Here is a 12641-nt window from a genome sequence, read left to right as displayed (position 1 = left end):
AAATGAGCTATCATGTCCAGAGTTATATGGTTTTTAGGGAAAAAGAGCTAGGTATTGCCCTCCGGACAGGCGTAGTTTGTCGGAACGAGCCCATATCGGGCACGTGCGTGTGCCTTGGGACGGGAACCAACGCCGTATGCAGTTTTCCCTTTCGGTGCCAGGAAAAACCCGTCTCCCATTTCCCGAGTGCCGAAGCGGGCTATTTTTGTGAAGTAGCTACAAAAGGCGCATTCATTAATTCAGCGGGACCTCTGCACGTTGATAGAGGAACACATATACACCACAGATCACATGCATGCCGTGCGGGTTAGCTTTTCTGGGTAGACATGCGGCTCCGTGCGGTGCCCTGCCAATTCCGCTGGAAACGGTCCAGATTTGAACTAAGCGTCCACTTTCTGTCGCCCCAAAAAATTTGGAAAAATCATTTTTAGAACCGGGACACGTTATTTTCTGTGTAAAGGTAACCTCGTTTTCGCGCGTTCCCAACCTGGTGAAACCCGGTCGGCGGTGCTGGCGGTCCGTCATTTCATGTGGGTCCCATTTCGAGCAGAAATATATCAAAACAAAGTCGGAAATATGCGAGACGTTGCGGAGCGTCGTTTTATGTGACCTAGTAGCGAGAACAAAAGACGGATGTGGGATACGGATGTTTTTCTGAAAAAACTCTTCCCGAAATGAGCTATCATGTCTAGAGTTATATGGTTTTTAGGGAAAAAGAGCTAGGTATTGCCCTCCGGACAGGCATAGTTTGTCGGAACGAGCCCATATCGGGCACGTGCGTGTGCCTTGGGACGGGAACCAACGCCGTATGCAGTTTTTCCCTTTCGGTGCCACGAAAAACCCGTCTCCCATTTCCCGAGTGCCGAAGCGGGCTATTTTTGTGAAGTAGCTACAAAAGGCGCATTCATTAATTCAGCGGGACCTCTGCACGTTGATAGAGGAACACATATACACCACAGATCACATGCATGCCGTGCGGGTTAGCTTTCGGGTAGACATGCGGCTCCGTGCGGTGCCCCGCCAATTGGTCCAGATTTGAACTAAGCGTCCACTTTCTGTCGCCCCAAAAAATTTGGAAAAATCATTTTTAGAACCGGGACACGTTATTTTCTGTGTAAAGGTAACCTCGGTTTCGCGCGTTCCCAACCCGGTGAACCCCGGCCGGCGGTTCTGGCGATCCGTCATTTCATGTGGGTCCCATTTCGAGCAGAAATATATTGAAACAAAGTCGGAAATATGCAAGACGTTGCGGGGCGTCGTTTTATGTGACCTAGTAGCAAGAACAAAATACGGATGTGGGATACGGATGTTCTTATGAAAAAACCCTTCACGAAATGAGCTATCACGTCCGCAGTTATATGGTCATCAGTGCAAAAGAGCTAGGTATTGCCCTCCGGACACGCATAGTTTGTCGGAACAAGCCCATATCAGGCACGTGCATGTGCCTTGGGATGGGAAGCAACGCCATATGCAGTGTTTCCCTTTCGGTGCCACGAAAAATCCGTATCCCATTTCCCGGGTGCCGAAGCGGGCTATTTTTGTGAAGCAGCTACAGATGGCGCATTCAATAATTCAGCGGGACCTCTGCACGTTGATAGAGGAACACATATACACCGCGGATCACATGAGTGCCGCATGGGTTAGCTTTCCGGGTAGACCCGTCGCTCGGTGCGGTGCCTCGCCGATTCCGCTGGAAACGGTCCGGATTTGAACTAAGCGTCCACTTTCTGTCGCCCCAAAATTTTTGGAAAAATCATTTTTAGAACCGGGACACGTTATTCTATGTGTAAAGGTAACCTCGGTTTCGCGCGTTCCCAACCCGGTGAACCCCGGCCGGTGGTTCTGGCGATCCGTCATTTCATGTGGGTCCCATTTTGGGCAGAAATGTATTGAAAAAAAGTCGGAAATATGTGAGACGTTGTGGGGCATCATTTTATGTGACCTAGTAGCAAGAACAAAAGACGGATGTGGGATACAGATGTTCTTCTGAAAAACCCTTCACGAAATGAGCTATCACGTCCGAAGTTATATGGCTTTTAGGGCAAAAGAACTAGGTATTGCCCTCCGGACACGCATACTTTGTCGGAACAAGCCCATATCAGGCACGTGCGTGTGCCTTGGGACGGTAAGAAACGCCGTATGCGGTGTTTCCCTTTCGGTGCCACGAAAAATCCGTTTCCCATTTCCCGGGTGCCGAAGCGGGCTATTTTTGTGAAGCAGCTACAGATGGCGCATTCAATAATTCAGCGGGACCTCTGCACGTTGATAGAGGAACACATATACACCGCGGATCACATGAGTGCCGCATGGGTTAGCTTTCTGGGTAGACATGCTGCTCCGTGCGGTGCCCTGCCGATTCCGCTGAAAATGGTCCGGATTTGAACTAAGCGTCCACTTTCTGTCGCCCCAAAAATTTTGGAAAAATCATTTTTAGAACCGGGACACGTTATTCTATGTGTAAAGGTAACCTCGGTTTCGCGCGTTCCCAACCCGGTGAACCCCGGCCGGTGGTTCTGGCGATCCGTCATTTCATGTGGGTCCCATTTTGGGCGTAAATGTATTGAAAAAAGTCGGAAATATGTGAGACGTTGTGGGGCATCATTTTATGTGACCTAGTAGCAAGAACAAAAGACGGATGTGGGATACAGATGTTCTTCTGAAAAACCCTTCACGAAATGAGCTATCACGTCCGAAGTTATATGGCTTTTAGGGCAAAAGAACTAGGTATTGCCCTCCGGACACGCATACTTTGTCGGAACAAGCCCATATCAGGCACGTGCGTGTGCCTTGGGACGGTAAGAAACGCCGTATGCGGTGTTTCCCTTTCGGTGCCACGAAAAATCCGTTTCCCATTTCCTGAGTGCCGAAGTGGGCTATTTTTGTGAAGCAGCTACAGATGGGCGCATTCAATAATTCACCGGGACATTTGCACGTTGATAGACGAACACATATACATCGCGGATCACATGCGTGCCGCGCGGTTTAGCTTTCTAGGTAGACATGCTGCTCCGTGCGGTGTCCTGCCGATTCCGCTGAAAATGGTCCGGATTTGAACTAAGCGTTCACTTTCTGTAGCCCCAAAATTTTTGGAAAAATCATTTTTAGAACCAGGACACGTTATTTTATGTGTAAAGGTAACCTCGGTTTCACGCGTTCTTAACCCGGTGTGCGTGTTCCGTTCATTTTAGTAAAGAAGGAAGGAAAATCATTTTTTTTTGAAAAAACACCTTTGCCGTGTTCTCTTGGCTAGGAACACGACAAATATAGCTATGTCGTGTGCTTTTCTGAGAGGGACACAGCGAAGGTCCCTTTGCCGTGTGCAACGGTTAGGCACACGGCAAAGGTGCAATGACTTAGGGTTTTGATTGGTCGGCTAGAATTGGATAGTTGGATAGGGAAAAAAGAAAAATCCCACCGTGTGCCCGCACCCGTCCCCCAACCACGACCTCGTGCCGCCGTCGACCATCGTCGCACCCCACCTCGCGCCCGCGCCGCTGCTCCCCACCTCGCGCCCGCGCCGCTGCTCCCCACCTCGCGCCCGTTTGGGACCATAGCTATGGAGGAGATCCGGGTATGTTCTTTATCCTCCCAAATCTACACTCCGTTTCATATTTCCTGCTGCAACAATCATGAAAAAACAAATGGCGACGTGAGGACATGGAGACTTTGGTGAGCCAGCAGCAGCATCAGCTGGCCCAAGCAGCAGGCCCCGATCCGAGCAACAACGGATGATGGAGGTTATGAGAGTCCGGATGCAATCCTTGATGCCGACCGGCGGGACTAGTCCTCATCCTCCTCCTCCTCCTTTCACCTTCCCTTGGGTAAGTAGTCAGTACATATGCCATTTTGTTGTCTTTGCGTCTATTGTTAAATAATGCTCACCATTTGTTGTTGTAGTCACATAGTTCGGTTAGCAGCTCCAACCATGTGTCCCAAGGTGAATTGGAAATCACTTTACTGTCCAAACTTGTCAAACTTGCAACTTGTCAAAAATATATGATGTGCCAATCTCACAATGCCCTCTTGATTTGAAACTTGTAGGATGTGCAACATGATGCCCCTTGATCATCACCGGCGTGGCCAACATGTAGAGCCCTTTATCATCATGGTTTTCATGTGTTTGCGGTGGACATGTGGCTAGCTTTGCCTTATCTATATGGTGTTTATGTACTTTGCACTATGGATATGTAACCACTATGGACTATATGACTTCTTTGGACATTTGATGGATTTGATGGACTATGTGACTTGTATGGACATTTGATGAACTATGTGACTTCTATGGACATTTGATGATCTATTTTGTTGTTATTTATGTGGTTATGATGATATGGTGACACCGGCTATGATGATATGGAGATATATGATGATATTTGTGAGTGTTTTGAACTATTATATATATATATTGCTTTACATGAATGGATTAAAAGGAAAGAAACATAAAAAACTGGGTGTGCCCTTTGCCGTGTGCATGCACACGGCAAAGAGCACACATGACAGTAGCCTGTGCTTCCGGGCGACCATTTGGTCAGGCCAAACGACCTTTGTCGTGCTCCCTTCTTTGGTGGCACACGACAAAGAGGGAAGCCTTTTCCATGTTCCCTCATCGGTGGCACACGATAAAGAAGGGGAAGGGGTGGGCCGTGTCGTTTCTTCGTCGTGCTCGTCTCATGGTGTGGCACACGGTAAAGAAAAGGTTTTACCGTGTTCCGTGATGATATGCACACAACGAATGTTTGAATGTTTGCCGTGTTCCCTGATTGGATACACACGGCAAAGACCATCTGACGTGGCACCGTCTGTTAAGTCGAGATTCCGTCAAATGCATTTTTGCCGTGTTCCTGGGTGGAAGGCGCACGGCAAAGGCTTTGTCGTGTTCCGCACAGAAAGGCACGCAGCAAAGGACCTTTGCCGTGTATTTTGCCAACACGGCAATGCCGTGTTTTCCCGTAGTGCATATTCTAACACAAATAAAGTGGAAAGTCTCATGGGCTCACCACTTTCAATGAAAAGCAAAAGGGTAGACATCGTGGGACTTGCCAAACTTGGGGTGTGTGTGTGTGGGGGGGGGGGGTGGTCATGCGAGGAAAGGTCGGAAACCCCTTACTTTGCATTCGATCGTAATATGGGTATATACGAGTGGTGTACGGATGAAATTCCAATATACAACGTCAAAGTGACAATTGGTTCGCAAACATGACTAGTTCGCATGAAGATTTTCTTACTTATATTGCAAGACTTTACTTCGAGCCACCGACCCAACTTCTTTAAAAACGTTGACACTTTCGTGAGTTGTAATGTTTCTATGACCTATTTGAACATAAACAAAGTGGAAAGTCACGTTGAATTACCACTTTCTATGAAAATCTACATATAATCAACGTCGCTAGGGCATGTCAAACACGGGACACATCGTGCGATGAAGGTTCGAAAACCCTTACTATTTGGATTGGGGTCATAATATTGGCATATAAGGGCGGTGTGAATAGGGGAATCCAATACAAAACTATGAAATGGCAATTACTTCATAAACAAGACTATACCGCATGGATATTCAGAAATTAGGGTGCAAAACTCTGACTTCGAGGCCATCGACCCAACTTTTAAAGAACTTTGCCACTTTTGGGGTTTTAATGTTTTGCATGACCTATTTGAATACAAAAAATGGGGAGTCACATGGAATCACCACTTTGGATGGAAAGCTAGGGGGTGGACATCGAGGGGCCTCCCAAAAAGGGGATGCATCAAATCACACGACGAAGCGCTGGAAATCGTTCACCTTAGCTTTGCCGATTTTGATGTCATGTGCTCCCTCCTAGCCACCGACATGCCACAATTGTCCCCGTTAAGGTTTTTGCACCTACCCATGTTATCCCCGTAGCTTCGATGTTTTTTTTGGAAAACCTTTTTCCGGAACAATATCTCAAAAGTATATCCTACGTGACAAGTCCGATAGTGTCTCCATATATGTGACATGGGTTCAAGTTTTTGACACCGCATAACACATGTGGAACTAGCTAGTACATGCATTCACATCCGCATGTTGATTGGTAGGTCTATATTACGTACACACGTGGAGACATCACCACACATACGAAAGTCGAAGTAATACCTATGCACACACCCGAGTTTATTTGATTTTGGGCCCCGAAGTGTTTTTTTCTTTTTACCTTCCGAAGGCTCGAGAGCGGGAAATCGTTCATCTATTTCAGCTCTAGTGTTGGACAGGAGTGAGAGATAAGAATGAGAGGTGATGTCGTTGGATTCAAAGGATTTGGACGGATGAGATGTGGATGCGGGAGCGGTGTCGTGGATCAATAACTTGGCAGACGAATATGCCCCGCGCGCAACCAAAATTTAGAGTCCTGCGAGCGGGAGACCAAAATTAGAGTCCTGCTGGCGGGAGACGAAATTTTGGTCAAAACCAAGTGCACTTACCACACTGTGTACAACACCCAACCATAGCGACCGAACCTCCCTGTTCTTGTGTGCTCCACCTCCGTCGTTACCCAACCCAACGCGCCGCCTCCTTCGATCTCCCTCCCTCCCCGTCGTCGACCTCTCCCCGTGGCCGCCGAGCTCCGCCTCGCCGCCACCGAGGTCCGGCACTGGACGGCGAAGGAAGAGCGCGCCCAAGCGCGCACCTTTTTCCCCGCGTGGCCCGCGGCTGCCGGCGACCAAATTCGCTGCAAGGCGGGGTCGTGAGGCCGCCCCCGCCGCGACAACCGCCGCTCTCCACGGTCCGTCGGCTGGGTCTCTGGATCCGGCGACCGCGGCCCCTACAAGCCACCTGCTCGAGCGCATCGGAGCTGGGGACGAGGACGTAGGCGACGGCAACTGTCGGGTCGGCGCCTACCGCATCAACGGGAAGCTGCAGAAGACGAGCTACCAGGAGGACGCCGTCGAGCTCGGCAAATTTGCTCGCTGCTTCCCCACGACCTAGGTAACATTCTCCTCCTCTGCTTCTTCAGTTGCTTCTCGCTGCTGCAAGAACGCACTGCCGCACTGCTCATGCCGCTGCTGCTCTCTTGTGTGTTCAGACAAGGTGTGTTGATATGTGCTGGCCTGCTGCCACCTATCCGAGCTCCTGTCGCCGGCCACCATTCCACCTTGCCGCTGCCGAGGACCTCTCTAATAAGCTGCTGCTGGTGAGCCCCTCTTCTCCTCCTCCATGTAATTTTGCAAAACAAAGTTTCTTGTCCGATGCTGAATTGGAATGGGTAGGCAGTATAGGAATCTTGCATGTATGGATGCCAACTTGTTTGAGTCAACCAATAATGGTTGTGTGCACATGCAGTAGATGCGTAGGCATCTGCTAAATTGCTTTGAACTGTTGCTATTTGTGAGCAGTACTAATAATCTTGCTTTTTTTTTCAGGTGTGATAGGACCGGTTGGATTCCTGCTGTTAATAGGGAGCAGTTGCTGCATGGATTGTGTTAGCATCGATCCTTTTTTGCCTGTGTAGGTGAGTAATGGTCCAGATGCTGAGCTGGTTTTGTGTTGTTTGTGATTGGAGCTCTATTCTGGTCTTGCATGATCAATTGGTCATGCTTGTGATTGAGGTGCTGTGTTCTGTATGCATTTTGAATAGATCGAGTAGTAGTTGTGCAAGCTATGTGCACCTTTTATTGTTGATTACTTGTTCTGTGGGTTGAATGTATACAAAATAGGAGATGCCAGGGTACCGATAAATATGTTGTAATTGTTTCCTTTTCACGTCTGTAATATCTGCTTTTAAAAGAAGTTGTCAATGTTCCCTTTAATTAGCTCGTGAGAAGAGTTGAGTTGTAGTTTTGAGATGGCGGATCAGTATATGTCGACTTTCATTGTTCATATTCTGTTGTGTGATGTAAATGTCCAAAATGTATTAGATTTCATGCCAAAATTTCAACCTTTGCTTGTTAACCTTTAATAATCAACTCGTCCACTGTTTCTTTTGTCTTTATTAAAGAATCTTATAAGTGTCCTGGTTTCTCCGTGCTTGTATTTTTGGCAATGCTTGATAAAACTTTATTGGTTTTATCTGGCACTCTGTTGCAATGCTTAGGATTATTTGTAGCTTGGGATTTATCATTTTTGGCATGTAAGCCTGTGTTTGTGAAATATCTTGACTGGATGCTAAGTTTGAGCTCATGGATATTCGGTGTCTGAATGTTGATCAACAACTAGGCCTACTACAGACTGATGCCTGGTTTGTTGCCATGCAGGTGATGGAGGAGCCACCTACCGTTCTCTGTCAACCAAGTGGTAGCCTGATGCAACGCTGAAGCGGTACACGAAGCAGTGTCTTTGTGGGACCTCCTTTATCTGAAGGCATGGAGGAGGTCGGGCTGCTTTCCAGCTTGGTGACCTTGACGTTGCCATTCAGAAGCTCGTCGACATGGCCAGCCCAAGGTCCATTTGTTTTCTTTGAAGGTAATCAAATTGACTGCTGTTCTGTGCGATTTGTCACTAGTTGCTGTGATTTTCTTGTTTACTGGTTGTTCCCACTGCTAAGGCATGGCTGTCATACTGTCATTGACAGTTTGTCGGAGGCTTAATGCAGCATATCCTTTAGATAATGTGGATTACCAACCAAGTGTCTGAACCTGATGCCCATAGTTTTGTTTATTTATCATTTGCTTCCATCTAGCGATCTCTATGTGGGGTAGGCATTCTGGTGCCAAAGAGTCAGCTTGTATTGCTGGCAATTTGTTTGCTCCCATGTACTAATCCGTGTTGCATCAGACGGACAGAATTGGTTCTATTGCTGGCACAACCTGATGGATGCTCTTTCTTTTTGCTTCTTATTTGACACAGTTTGACAGAATTAATGATGCCTTGTTGTGAAGATGAATTCTTCTACTGTAGTAGTAGTAGTGCTTAATTAATGGTGCCTTGTTTATTGATTTGAAGTTTGACGCGCAGGCCTGCTCCGAAAACTTGAAGTTCTCCCCCTTGGAGGTGAAGCGGCGGGATGATGAAGACTGGATGGGCACCATGTGGAGCAGACCGAGTTTTTAGGGCGTGAAGCATGTATGTAGACTGATTGACTGATGGAAGGAAGCGTTGCAGCGACGAAGTAGTTTTTTGCTTTGCAGGCAACTTAAATGTCATGAGTATATACGAGCAGTGATGGTGAGGTCCTGGATCTGGGAGCTGGGTACTAGTAGTAGCATTTTAGTTGATCTCCATTTGATTCTGCGTTCATTGTATAATGTTCCGGGTGGTCGGTGGCGGACAATGCGTTTTGGTGTTGTTCAGCGGTGGAGGGAGGGAGCATCTGCTGTGGTGGGCGCGTCGTGTGTAATAGTAATACGGATTAGGTTTTGATATTCAGTGGTTGGAATGATGCATTGGAAGTTGCAGGACATTTTTGTGAAGTTGGTTCCATTAATTCGAGTTGGGTGATGTGAAGAGTTGAGTTGTATCCTTTTTTGTTTTTCTTTCCTAGACTAGATAGAAGTTGGCAATAGTCGTAGTGATTTGGTTTTAATACAGTAGTACGTGCTATTGGTAGCAAACAGCAGCCCCAGCGAGCGAGCGAGGAAGGAAAAAAAGAAGAAAAGAGGATGTGTTTGTTATTGGATTTAAACAACGTACGATCGAGCTGGTAGAATCGAAGCTTTGCGTGACTACACTTGCTTGTTTTATCCCGCGCGCAGCGCGCTCCGACCTCTGATTAATGGCAGGGGACGAGCGACAAATGAATGGATCGCTTTTCTTTTGGTGGTCAAGGAAATTAACAAGAGTCAATAGATCCGATCATTTTCCTTTGCTGCGAGCGAGGTGCACATCCACCGATCAAGGCTCCTTCCTTATTGCGGAGCGATCGTTCCGTGTTGGAAGGAAAGCGAGCTCGCACTTTTCGGAGGAGGTGCGTGGTGCACATGCAGCAGAAAACGCGAAAATTACAACTACCGGACCTTATGGCGCCCAGACCTTATCATTGCCGTTGGCTTAGCGCGAAGATTCGGAACCCAGGCCCACACTGGAAGCTGGTTGACCCCTAGTCCCCTTCGATACGAGTAGCTATCCTGGATGATACAACTAGGTAGCCTCGTTGCTCCTGACAAATACCTGACCAACTCTCCTCAGCTAACCGTCCTTGCGCTCTGTCATTTCGTACAACGCCAGGACACGGTCGCTTTTCTTTATTCGTAGCACGGTGCCGCTCAGCTTGCACCGGTCAGTAAATAGTCATGTCCGCGCATCCACCTGACTGCTCGTTTGCTTGTCCGATGTAGAAAAAACGTAGCATTCAATGCCAACATATAGAACAGCTCCATGCCTGTTTCCTGTGTGAAAACAAATTCGTGGCTTCCAAGACCAGCTTACAGATAACACTGGAACTAGGTATATTTTTCTTTCGCTTCAAGAAAATCAAATGAAAAATGAATATGTTCTATACAAATATGAATATTCATATAACTTGACAAAGTCCGCATCAAGACCAAAGTATATAATAAGTAAATTCTTGATTACAGAAATATAGCTAAAAATATTCTACGAAAATTGTTCATATAGCTCCACGAAATTGTTCGAGGATACCTTTTGAACCGCGAGACAAGCTGAAAGAATGGCCGATCGATTTGGTAGCGTGCGAGGATACCTTTTGACCCCGGGGTCATTGGATACATTTTGTTGCACTCTAAGATACGAAAGGACGGGAGTGGTTACTATAGTTGTCCGGCGACAATGCCACACGAACGATTAATATACGTGAGTTAGGATCGTTTCGGTAGTGTTTGATGATACCTTTCTTTTTACACCGGGGGTCACCTGGTTCTCATATCTAGTGGTTAGTGGCAACCGAGAGGATACTAGTCGGGATACCTTTTGTTGCACTCTAAGATACGAATGAACGGAAGTGGTTACTATAGTTGTGCGGCGACGACGGCACATGAACGAGATGCATTTAGTCGGGGTAGGATCGTTTTGGTAGTGTTCGAGGATACCTTTTCAACCGCGAAACAAGCTGAAAGTATGGCCGATCGATTTGGTAGTGTGCGAGGATACCTTTTGACACCGGATACTCACATCCTGTGGTGAGTTCCAACCGAGGTGATACTATGTGTAGAGCGTCTGATCACCTTTTCTCCGTGTGGGGCTTGCGGGTACCTTTTTGCCCGGCGACGACGCCACACGAACGATGGAATATAGTTGAGTTAGTATCGTTTTGATCGTGTACGAGGATATATTTTCACTCGTGGGACGAGCTGAAAATACGGCCGATCTTTTTGGTATTGTGCGAGGATACCTTCTTGACACCGGGGGGGGGGGGTTGGTACGCATATCTAGTAGTTAGTGGCGACCGAGGCGATACTAGTCGGGTACTTTTTGTTGCACTCATAGATACGAATGAACGAAAGTGGTTACTATAGTTGTCTGGCGACGACGGCACAGGAACGATGGATTTAGTTGGGTTAGGATCGTTTTGGTAGTGTTCGAGGGTACCTTTTCAACCGCGGATAAAGCTGAAAGAATGGCCGATCGATTTTGGTAGTGTGCGAGGATACCTTTTGAACACGGGGTCATTGGATACCTTTTTGTTGCACTCGAAGATACGAATGAACGAAAGTGGTTACTATAGTTGTCCGGCGACGACGGCACATGAACAATTAATTTAGTTGGGTTGGGGTCGTTTTGGTAGTGTTCGAGGTTACCTTTTGAACTGCGAAACAAGCTGAAAGAATGGCCGATCGTTTTGGTAGTGTGTGAGGATACCTTTTTGAACCGCGAAACAAACTGAAAGAATGGCCGATCGTTTTGGTAGTGTGCCTGGATACCTTCTGACCCCGGGGTCATTGGATACCTTTTTGTTGCACTCAAAGATACGAAATGAACGAAAGTGGTTACTATAGTTGTCCGGCGACGACGGCACATGAACGATGGATTTAGTTGGGTTAGGATCGTTTTGGTAGCGTTCGAGGATACCTTTTCAACCCGCGAAACAAGCTGAAAGAATGGCCGATCGATTTTGGTAGTGTGCGAGGATACCTTTTTGCCCCCGGGGTCATTAGATACCTTTTGTTGCACTCAAAGTTACGAAAGGACGGAAGTGGTTACTATAGTTGTCCGGCGACGACGCCACACGAACGATTAATATACGTCAGTTTGGATCGTTTCGGTAGTGTTTGAGGATACCTTTCTTTTTACACCGGGGGTCGCCTGATTCTCATATCTAGTGGTTATTGGCAACCGAGGGGATACTAGTCGGGTACCTTTTGTTGCACTGGAACAAGCTGAAAGAATGACCGATCGATTTTGGTAGTGTGCGAGGATACCTTTTCACAGCGGATACTCACATCCCGTGGTTAGTTCCAACCGAGGTGATACTATGTGTAGAGCGTCTGATCACTTTTTCTCCGTGTGGGGCTTGGGGGTACCTTTTTGCCCGGCGACGACGCCACACGAACGATGAAATATAGATGAGTTAGTATCGTTTTGATAGTGTACGAGGATATATTTTCACTCGTGGAACGAGCTGACTATATGGCCGATCTTTTTGGTAGTGTGCGAGGATACCTTCTTGACACCGGGGGGCATTTTGGTGCGAATTTCTAGTAGTTAGTGGCAACCGAGGCGATACTAGTCGGGTACTTTTTATTGCACTCATAGATACGAATGAACGAAATTGGTTACTATAGTTGTCCGGCGA

The 12641-nt window shown here is 47.2% G+C and overlaps 1 long non-coding RNA gene across 1 annotated transcript; it reads left to right on the top strand.

Annotated features, from left to right (window-relative positions):
• The first annotated feature begins 6861 nt into the window (after nt 1-6861).
• Nucleotides 6862-7546, top strand: LOC124660179. Its single transcript, XR_006989809.1, has 3 exons — nt 6862-6943; nt 7041-7148; nt 7378-7546. It is a non-coding gene; the product is annotated as an uncharacterized LOC124660179 (long non-coding RNA).
• Nucleotides 7547-12641: the final 5095 nt, after the last annotated feature.

This window comes from Lolium rigidum, chromosome 6 (assembly GCF_022539505.1).
Source record: "Lolium rigidum isolate FL_2022 chromosome 6, APGP_CSIRO_Lrig_0.1, whole genome shotgun sequence".
Taxonomy (NCBI): domain Eukaryota; kingdom Viridiplantae; phylum Streptophyta; class Magnoliopsida; order Poales; family Poaceae; genus Lolium; species Lolium rigidum.
Note: the sequence above shows the minus strand (reverse complement) of the source record. Positions and strands in the feature narration are given on the sequence as shown.